The sequence below is a fragment of the Hemicordylus capensis genome, chromosome 2, assembly GCF_027244095.1.
Source record: "Hemicordylus capensis ecotype Gifberg chromosome 2, rHemCap1.1.pri, whole genome shotgun sequence".
NCBI lineage: Eukaryota > Metazoa > Chordata > Lepidosauria > Squamata > Cordylidae > Hemicordylus > Hemicordylus capensis.
In genome coordinates, this window is record NC_069658.1 from 415,667,477 (window position 1) to 415,677,849 (window position 10,373).

At 44.6% G+C, this 10,373-nt stretch overlaps 1 protein-coding gene across 1 annotated transcript in view; it reads right to left on the reverse strand.

Moving 5' to 3' along the window:
- C1QL4 (complement C1q like 4) overlaps window positions 1-271 on the reverse strand; it is a 34,336-nt gene extending 34,065 nt beyond the window's left edge. Inside the window, exon 1 of the mRNA XM_053288842.1 lies at window positions 225-271. The gene's annotated coding sequence lies outside the window, so the exon portion shown is untranslated. The remainder of the gene's footprint in view (window positions 1-224) is intronic.
- Between the last annotated feature and the right edge of the window lie 10,102 nt (window positions 272-10,373).

The following is a 10,373-nucleotide window of genomic DNA, read 5'->3' on the forward strand; positions in this document are numbered from 1 at the left end:
CTCGAGAACTCAGCTGGTGACCGGGTAGCAGCTCCAGGCTCCTTGTGCCAGATCATATGGCCATCAACGGAGAACCGGAGGGGAAGAGAGAGAGCTTTCCCAACAACCAGTTCATCCCCCACCCCTCCCAACCACATGCAAAACCCTTTCCACAAACTCAAGAAGAGAAGCTCTGACTGAGCTGCCCAAGATGCAAAAAGTAGCTTTAAGCCAACCAGAGCGACCTCTGGTGCTTCACCAAGGAGGCGAGGCTCAGTCACTGAGAGATCTCTCTGCCTGGAGCCTGGAAGTGTCTCATCCCATCCATAGCTGCTTGGCTTTCTGCTTGCATTTACATGAGCCAGAGGCAGATTGTCAGGCGCGTGGGGGGCTGGAGGCCTCCTTCCTCGGGTGCTGCTGGTGGGGATCCATGTGGACAAGCATCACTGTCACCTTTCTGCAAGGAAAAAGGACCCTCAAAGAGGGGCACACCTTCCTTTGCCTGGCTTGGGCACTCGCCTGGCTTGGGAATGACAGGCGTGTGCTGTGCCCCTACTCCTCAGACCCATTCCCTCTCCTGGACTGGGCACTCTCTGTCTGCGTCCCAGCCATCCCCCAGCCCCGCTGGCATCTAGTGTCATGTTTAAGGATGTGTTTTATATTCTGGGGTTGTATCATTTCCCCCACGCAATTAAGTGCTTTACCTTTGTGCCTCCTTTGCCTCTCTCAGCAGAGATTGATTAACAGCTGACAGATCCAGCAGGAATCTCCTAGAGGGGCTGCAAGCCATCACATTCATTAATTAATCAATTATTCCCCCCTCTCCCCAAACACCCATCACACACACACACACACGCACACCCGGACATACTGTACAAAGAGAGGTGCCGTATGCTCTAATGACTCAGTCTTGTGAGATGATATAGAGAAGAGGGTTGCGGGGAGGGGGAAGAGGCATTTTGAAGCCCAAGAGGTGTATATCAGTGGCAGGGGCGAAACCAACTAATAAAACAGATGCATACCGGAGAGAAAGTGTCTGTGCATTATTCTCTCTACATGTGGAACTGCTTGTTCCATTTGTGTGCATTCACCAATGTGTAGGGAAGAAAGATATGTGAGTAATGAAGGTACACATATAAATGGGAGAAGATGGCGTGTGTGTGTGAGTGAGAGAGAGAATGCTGCATTTGGGGATATTTATCAGTTGAGAGATGCATACATGTTTTAAGTGTGTGGTGTGTGTCTGTGTGACATATGAAGTGCAGGAATGTCCAGGTTGTACAGGTGACAAGTGAATACAATTTTAAATGAGAGAGAGAAGGGTGCAACTATCACACACACACATGCACCCATAGATGGACAGACAAATGCACACACCCCGATGTAGAAAATAGAAAAGACTTGTACTTAATCCACGTTAATCACTGACTGCAAGAGATTTGGATCAGGCTCCTCCAGCAGGGGAATATTTTATCAGACATACGTTGCACAAAAGGCCAATCCATTTCACCTTTCACTATAGAGCTATAATGAGCACCACTATCATTACGCTGTTATGGATATATTATGCAGAGCTTTCTCTCTTTGTAGCTGTTAACATTACATGCACATCACCTTGTCTGTCTGACCATCCATATTTGCATCCATGGACTTTTCCATATAAGACGTTATTTTTGTTTGGTATTTATGCAGGTAGCGATACACCAACTGCATAGAAAAATAGACATTTTTATACTCTGGTTCTGTGCATTCATGGATCATCATAAACATGTAGGTTTATGTGACTGACACTTCATATATCTGCTTAGAAAGTACTATATTTCCATGCATTTCTAAACGCATGTAAATTATGAATACATAATTTTGCATGGCTATATTCAAGGATATACTTGAATATGAATGTGTAGAAGTGTGTGTCATGCAGATCAGAGCAATGCGTATGCTGATTTTCACACCCCATATACATCTTCTTTGCATTGAGATACCCGTGCGCCGAGATCCCTCTCTGTAGGGATGGTTCTGTTCTGTTCTGTTCTGTTCTGATTTTGCTTGCTGCCATCTGCTTCTTGCTTGGCATCTAATGTGAAAGGCTGCCATCAATGGGCATTTTTGCAGCATGCTCTTCCCAGGACCAGTCACTTTACTCTCCACCTGGCAATGCACTTCCCAAGTCAAAAATAGACTCCTTTTCTTCAGCTTAATCAGATCTGGAAGAGACTTTCGTAGCATAAAAAGAATTCAGGATTTTGTGTGGATGCACCTGTGGCATTTTGAAAGCTGTAACATCAGTTCCACAAGATGCAAGAATCTCTCTGTGCATCAGGATGTCTGCGCAGGAGCCCTGACCTTGGTTAGAATGCTGTTCCTCAAGAGATGCAGGCTCAACTGCCTGTGCTGTGGGAGAGTCCTTCATCATTGGTAGGGCAGATTGGTAGGGATGGGAACAAGATGTGTTCCGCTGTGTGGCTGGAGGGCCTCATGCACATCTGATCTCTGAGAGGTGCCTTGCACTATACAGATGCATTCTGTCTACTGAGCCAATGCCCTTGTATGTGAATTAGTGGGTTTCCCTGTGGGTGGGTGACAGTGTCTTCTGTTTTTGTGTCTTGCATTTGTTTGGGGGTGAGGTTGATATTATCTCCAGGAAAGACTTCATATTCCTAACCACCAGTAGTGTATGTTTAAATGCTTAGACAATCTGGTGCTGTGTGAGTTTCAGTGCTGATGTGGTGGTGGTACTCATTGACTTTCACATGTGTACATATGCATGTTTTTGTGTATTATATGGATATTTATGTATTCCTAGTTTATGTTTGCTGTGATCTGTGGCTGTATAAATTCAGTTTATTGGTTTAGCCATAGACCATTACAAGTGAGTTAAAAATATAGAAAGAGCCACAAACAAGAAGTACAATCTATTTCATCTGTTAAAACTGCTTTGAACATTGGCACTTGTCTTGAATGATTGATTGATTAAGTGCCGTCAAGTAGGTGTCGACTCTTGGTGGCCACATAGATAGATTCTCTTCAGGATGATCTGTCTTCAACTTTGCCTTTAAGGTCTCTTGGTGGTGCATTCTTTGCTCTCGTTATTGAGTCCATCCACCTTGCTGCTGGTCGTCCTCTTCTTCTCTTTCCTTCAACTTTTCCCAGCATTATGGACTTCTCAAGGGAGCTGGGTTTTCACATAATGTATCCAAAGAATGATAGTTTGAGCCTGGTCATTTCATTTGTGCCTTGAGTGAAAATTCTGGGTTGATTTGTTCTGTGATCCATTTGTTTGTTTTCCTGGCTGTCCATGGTATCCTCAAAGGTCTTCTCCAGCACCAAAGTTGAAAAGCATCAATACTTTTTGTGTGTGTCTTGCTTCTTCACAGTCCAGCTTTCATATCCATAGAGTGTCACGGGAAAAACTATTGTCCGAACTATTCTGATCTTTGTAGGTATAGACGCATCATAGCATCTATATATCCTTTCCAAGGCCTTCATTGCAACCCTACCAAGTGCTAGTCTGTGGTGTATTTCTTGACTGCTGGATCCTTTATTGTTGATGGTTGAACCTAAAAGGCAGAAGCTTTCCACCTCTTCAATGTCTTCATTATCAGTTCTGAGGCTGGTTGCTGTACCCGTTGTGATTAGTTTAGTCTTCTTTACATTTAGCTGTAGTCCCATTTTTTCACTGTGCTCCTTAACTTTCATTACTAGGACTTGCAGATCATCCGCATTCTCAGCTATCAGAGTGGTAGCTCAGCTATCATCAGCATAGCACAGGTTATTGATGTTTCTTCCTCCAACTTTAAAACCACACTCTTCTTCTTCCAATCCAGCTTCTCTCAGTATATATGTTCAGCATATAAGTTGAATAAATAAGGAGAAAGTATACAGCCTTGTCTTACTCCTTTGCCGATCTGGAACCAGTCTGTTTTGCCATGTTCCACCTGGACTGTGGCTTCCTGTCCTGAGTATAGGTTTCTCATGAGAACAGTGAGATGTTCTGGGACACCCATTTTCCTAAGGATATTCCACTACTTGACATGGTCAATGCAATCAAAGGCTTTTCTGTAGCCAATAAAGCACATATGGACTTATTTTTGGTATTCTTTGGCTTTCTCAATTATCCAGCATGAATCAGCAATGGTGTCTCTTGTTCCTCGGCCTTTTCTGAAACCTGCTTGGACATCCGGCATTTCCCTTTCCACGTAGGGCTCTAATCTGCATTGGATAATCTTAAACATTATTTTGCTAGTATGTGAAATTAAGGATATTGTAGTTTGCGCAATCTGTTAAGTCTCCTTTCTTTGGTACGGGTATGTAGACTGACCTCTTCCAATCTGTTGGCCATTGTGTCGTTCTCCAAATTTGCTGGCATAATTGGTTAGAGTTTTGACTGATTCTTCTTCTGTTGCCTGCCATATTTCTGTAGCTATTCCATCAATTCCTGTAGCCTTCTGACTTAATAATGACCAGAGTGCTGATCTAACTTCATCTTCCCGTACTAGAGGTTTTGCAAGTAAGGAATAATACCATTAAAAAGGTAGCAACTTTGAATAATATCATCAAAAAGGTAGCAACGTTGGTTGTATAAATGTGGGTTAACCTTTATGCTAATAGTTCTTTATGAGTTTTATATTCTTTTTCACACACATTTATATTCTTCACACACATTTTTGTGTGTGTCTGTACATTGGGATCAGTTAACGGCTGTGTATGTCTCTGTGTATAACTTTTTAACACTGGTTTGTTCCTTTTGTGTCACAAAATGGAGTCATCCTAGAAGCCTCCTTTGCTGCAGTTTCACCCAGAAGGGCAACAACAACAGAGAGTCCAATACATCTCAATAGAAATAGCAACATGTCTGTGCCCCTAGCAGCTGTCACTGATTCTCCCCCTTTCTTCTTAACAGAAGAGCGGGACCATCTGATTTATAGCTGCTCTCTTACAATCTTTACTGAATTTAAGAATCTTTACCAAATACTGCTCCTTTATGCAAAATGTAACTTTTGCCCTTGGAGTTCCCAGGAGCCTGAATTGCTTTCTGAAGGGATTAAAATCTGCATTTTCTGGGCAATTAAAAAAAAAAAAAACAGACAAAAAAAAACCCCAGACTTGGTTCTGCCTCATCAACCTTCCCCTCAAAACTGTTGTTCACATACAGTATAAACAGGCTGGTTTCCAGAGAAGTGGGGACATTGTTTTGGGAGGAGGGAGTTATATTCACAATGGCAATATCCCGTCACTCTGAATGTTTACTGAAATGACAGCTGGACCTGCATCTTGCATTATCTCCAGATTTAGTTTCTGTCTCTGTACAGTTATTGTGTGTATCTCTCAGTGTGTGTGAGAACTCTGTGTTTTAGCCCACGAATATTGTTTTCATTGTGTTACCTTAGGTCTCCTAATCTTTTGTCTGTATATCCAGTCTTGTACATATGTCAATATATGCTACCCTTAGGATGTAATATTTATTTTTGTACAAATTTAAATGTTTAGACTTGGTGTTCACATGCAAAGATCTTCCTGTGAATGAATTTCCCCCCATATGTATGGGTTAGTTTCTTTACTGGTTCTTACGTGTTTGTTGCCCGGCATGTATTTCTGTGCATATATTTGCATTTGTTGATATTAAACTGGGGGTGGTAGCAGCTTGAGTCTATATGTGAGTATTTATTTATGCATTTATTAAAACTTATATCCTGCTTTTCTTTAAAATAAATTAGAAGTGGTTTACAACAATCGCCATAAAAGTACAATAATCATCTGTTTGATTACCTGTATGATTCCTTTTTTATAATCCATGTGTATCTGTGTATATTGCTGTCTTGCATTTCCCTCACCTTTTGCCCATAGATGCATATGACTCTGTGTGTGTGTGTGTTTGTGTGTGTGTGTGTGTGTGCATGAGCATACTTTTACCTGTGGTGTTCTTTGTTTTGTGTGTGATTTTATTTTACTTCAGTTGTATGAACTTTCTGCATCTCTCTAGTCTCTTCCTGGGAAGATTCTTGCCTCCACGTGTTTCAGTTTCCCTGGCTTTCAGGGCACCGATGTTTTCTATAGGAGTGTTAGCGTGGTTGCACTCCCTGCCTCTGTTTTCACGCTGCTGTCCCACCTGAACAGCCGTGGCCCTCCCATCTTTGCAATAGTATGTGTAATTTATCCGTATCATTTTAAAATTTGCAGGCCTGGACCAGAGTCCTTTCAAAGGGCAATAATCAATCAAGCTAGGATATTAGATGGATTTATGGGTGCTTTATGCACCAGGATCAATGCAATTCTTTAAAAAGCCGACAATGTTTGTGCAGCAAATTACACTTGCCCCCCTCCTTTCCTCCACACAACAACTGAGCCGAATATATTCTCGGGGATTGTCACAGGATCGATTCTCTGATCTTCAGCTCCACCTTGGCTAAAGACTATTGCTGTTACCCCTCTTCCCACTCTCATCTGCTGAGCTTAAGTCATGGTGGAGGAGGAAAGGGGGCCTGGCTACTAGAGCCGTTGCCTTCTTAGCCCAGGGGCCACCAAAGTTGCTTCAACCCAAGCACACACTGCAGGCTGATCCTAATGAGCAGCAACAGCGAATAAATTAAAGGGAAGGAAATGCAGGGGGGAGGCCTCTGGAACCCAAGTTAATTAGCAATTAGAGCCCAGGGATAATTGGGATATGGCAGGCACCCAGAGCCCCCAAAGGAAAGGCCAAAGCCTGCTCAGTTGCCCACAAGCGTCCTTTCCTCTGACCAAAGAGGCGGAGAAGGAGGGTGGATTTTTCCTGAGAACAATTTTGCTTTCTGTAAAGGAAACACGGGCTGCAGTTATTGGCTCCCCTGTCTACATCCAGGACTCAAAGCTGAGTTACAAAGCAAGCAGCAGTGGTGTTCTATAATCCCATTTCACAGACTGGGAGACTGAGTTCCAAGGAACAACAGGCCCATAGGTAGTAACAGCAAAGCTGAGGGGGGAAGTGGATCATTGAGAAGAGATGTGGAGAGTCCGGCATGCAGTGAAGTAATCATGTGATTGCTTTACTGCAAACACTGTACACCCAGTTCACAATTCAGCCCAAATGTATCATGGTCCAACCCAGCTTCCCAGTGGCATAGCAAAAGAGAGCTGAGCAAAAAGCAAAGCACTCGCATGGCTGCTTTCTTCGCTTGAGCCTAGTCTCACCCCACCTTCTTAACTGCCTGATTTGGCAATGAGAGTTGGCTCCCGGGCCTTTCCGAACACTATCTTTTTATTCCCCTGGTGGACTAGTAGGTAGCCATCATTTCTCTGCCCAGATTCCCCTCTCCCTAGCAAGCGAGCCCCTTGCCTGCTCAGGCACCTCCCGCTTCCAGCGGTTGGACTGCCAGTGGCAGGGAATCTGGCCCCATCAAGAACAGCTGTTGCAGGCATTGCTTCTGTGGGGATGGCACATGCGTGGATGTCACAGGCATCCTTGAGGGGTGCTCAGGAGGAGGACTCCACTGCCAAGTATCGGGCACCATCCTCCCCTGTCTGCCTGCTGTAGTTTGAGTGGCCTGCCTTTTAAAAATTGTGTTAACCCCCCTTTTTGTCTGAGGCGGTGCATTTCTCCTCTCCACTTTAAGCTGGATACCTTAGTAAAATATAAAAATGGCTCCTAGCATTTGTTTTAAAAAGAAAGGTTGCTCCCCCTGGTGCAAATCCAGCCCCTGTCCTCAAGGACAGGACTGCTGTCTTCCATGGTAAGGAGGTGAGGGTATTGTTTCCAGGGCCAGCCCTAAGCTTGGGGGCGCCCTCGGCAAAGTGTGACTTGGGGGCTCTGCCCCCAAATTCAGCTGAGATGATGTACAAAATGTGCAGAATGTGATTTTAAGTGAATTATGAGGGTGGGGCGCCAAAGTCACGCTTGGATGCTGGGGTGGAGAGGAAAGCAGGTTATATACCTTTATGCTCTCCCTGTGGCCATTCGCTCCTCGGACTCCATTACTGTTTTTAGAAAGCTGGTTAGATCTTGGCTTTTTATCCAGGCCTTTACGTGATTGTTTTATTGCTGCTTCTCTGTGTTTTTATCCAGGTGTAGTTTTTGTATATTATATATTTTAATATTGGATTGTCTTTATATTTTTAGCTAAATATTTTTTCATTCATTTTTATTATGTGTTTTAACTTTTGTAAACCGCCTTGGGGTTGTTTTTAGCGAAAGGCGGTATAGAAAGCTAACAATAAATGAATGAATGAATGAATGAAATGGGTAATAAGGATCTTGCCCTGGGGGGCTGCCTGGTGCCACAGGGAGCCCATGCCCTCCATGCCCCCACCGCTCATGTACATGTGTGGCGGTCATTTGGGAGGTCAGCCTGGCAAAAGATTTACTGGGCTGACCACCCCTCAGATGGCCATCGCACATGCACATTGGCCAGGAGTTTTCCCAGACAGCAGCGGGCTTACTGAGAGGCTTTACTGCGAGTTCGAAGTTGCACCCCAAAACGAAGCAAAAGGTGGATTTATTTATTTATTTATTTTTACCCCGGATATCAATTGGACTACACTCTAACGCACAATGAAAAACCTGAATCGTGTGTGAAGTGCTCCCTGATAGCTCGCTGGGACTTGGAGGTAAATTTGGCCGATATGTGAACGCACCCCTGCCATTCTGGAGGAGATGTGAGCTAAAAGCCCTGAGTGGAAAACCTCCAGGCATGTGATGGGGTGGAGTGTATGGCAGGGGCGGACTCCACGCGGAGCTGGGCGGCAGCAGCAGCAGTGCAGGACAGGAGGCAGCGATTTGCTCACGGGGGTTTTAAAGGTATTATCTGCCACCACTGCCCCAGCCACAATGCAGAGGGCAGCTATGTACAGCAAGTAGGCAGGGAGCGGTGGCCCCCCAGCATGCACCTCCCAAGAATTGGCATCCTAGGCAGCTGCTTGGATTTGCCTAGTGGACAGATTGGCCCTGATCATTTCATGTACAGTACAAGGAAAGATGAGCATGATCTTATCGCTAGGAAAACGAAAGTGTCTGGCAAGTCCCACAAAATCTGCTTATCAGGAGTTTTGATTAGGGATGTGCTTTTCATGTCTCCATTCATTTTGGGAAAACCTCGTGTTGCTGTTCATTTGTAGCAAGGAAAATTCAGCTCATTCAGCACAAATTGCCATATTTTTTTCATTTCCGTGTGTGTGTGTGTGTGTGTAATAAAAGGGGCAAGGCCAGAGGCAAGACCTTTAGAGCAGGCCAGAGCAGCAGGCTTTTCTTCTTGGTTTTTACATCTTTTTGTAAAGTTCAAAGGAGTGTCAGAGCTCCTTCTGGTGGCTTCCTCCAGGTGGTGCCACTTTTCCCTCCCTATAATGCTCAGATATTGCAGCAGCCAGATTTTTCCTGCACAGTGCCTCGGACAATGCCTGGAGGTTGTCAGGGCTGATATATTCCAATGCTGATATATTCTAACTTCAGCATAAATTGCTATGAAAAATAAAATGGGATATCCACACTACAAAGAAAGATGTGTAATAATTTTGGAACCATCTGCCAGCAATCTGTGGCAATCTGTATGCTTGGCACAAGCTGCTGGCAATCTGTAACAATGATCTTTTTTCAAGTTAGCATAAAAGGAGTTTGAAAAAAAGCTGTTTTTTTCCACAGGTTGCCAGCAGGTGGTGCTAAGAATATTACACAATACCCTTCTTTGTATTGTGGAGTTCCCATTTTATTTTTTGGTAGCAATTTGTGTTGAAGTAGAAACATGGCAGCATCTAGAAGAGCCCCGACACAACATCCAGCCATTTTTTTTTTTTTGCGGGGGGAACCTATGATGGCTGCCAGAAGCAAGCCACCAGGGAGGAGCACTGACATTCCTTTGGAACTTTAAGAACAGCTTAAGGGTTTTTTTTAGGGGGACGGGGAGAAATCCTGCCACTCGCACTTCCCTGTGCCCCGCTCTTTGTCATGGAAACAAACAGGGGCCAAGTGGCTGTGTGCTGTGTGGCCCATTCAGGTCCCATAGGCACTTATTCTAAGGTAAATGTAGACAAGATTGCAGGGTACCAATTCAGCAATTGACCACTTACCATGAAACAAATGCACCCACCCCCCTAGTTCAGATTCGGATTCCAATCTGATTCAGATTCCAGCCACTGTTGAGGAAAAAGTAGTGGAAAGGAGAAACCTGTGATTGCTTTTTATATTGGATTCACTAGATTATTTAATTACTAGTATTTTTTAGCCCATTATAATAACGGGCGCTAGCCTTCCCTTCCCTTCCCCCCCTTCCCCCCCCCCTTGCCTCTTTCCTCTCCCTTGCCCCTTCTCGTTTTTTTTCCCCTGTCCAGTTTCTCTCTCCGCCGCAGCTCATGGCCGAGGTTCTGGGCTCCGGGCCCGCCGCCACCATTCTCCCTCCCGCCCCCGCCTGCCTCCATGCCGCGGCCTGTCT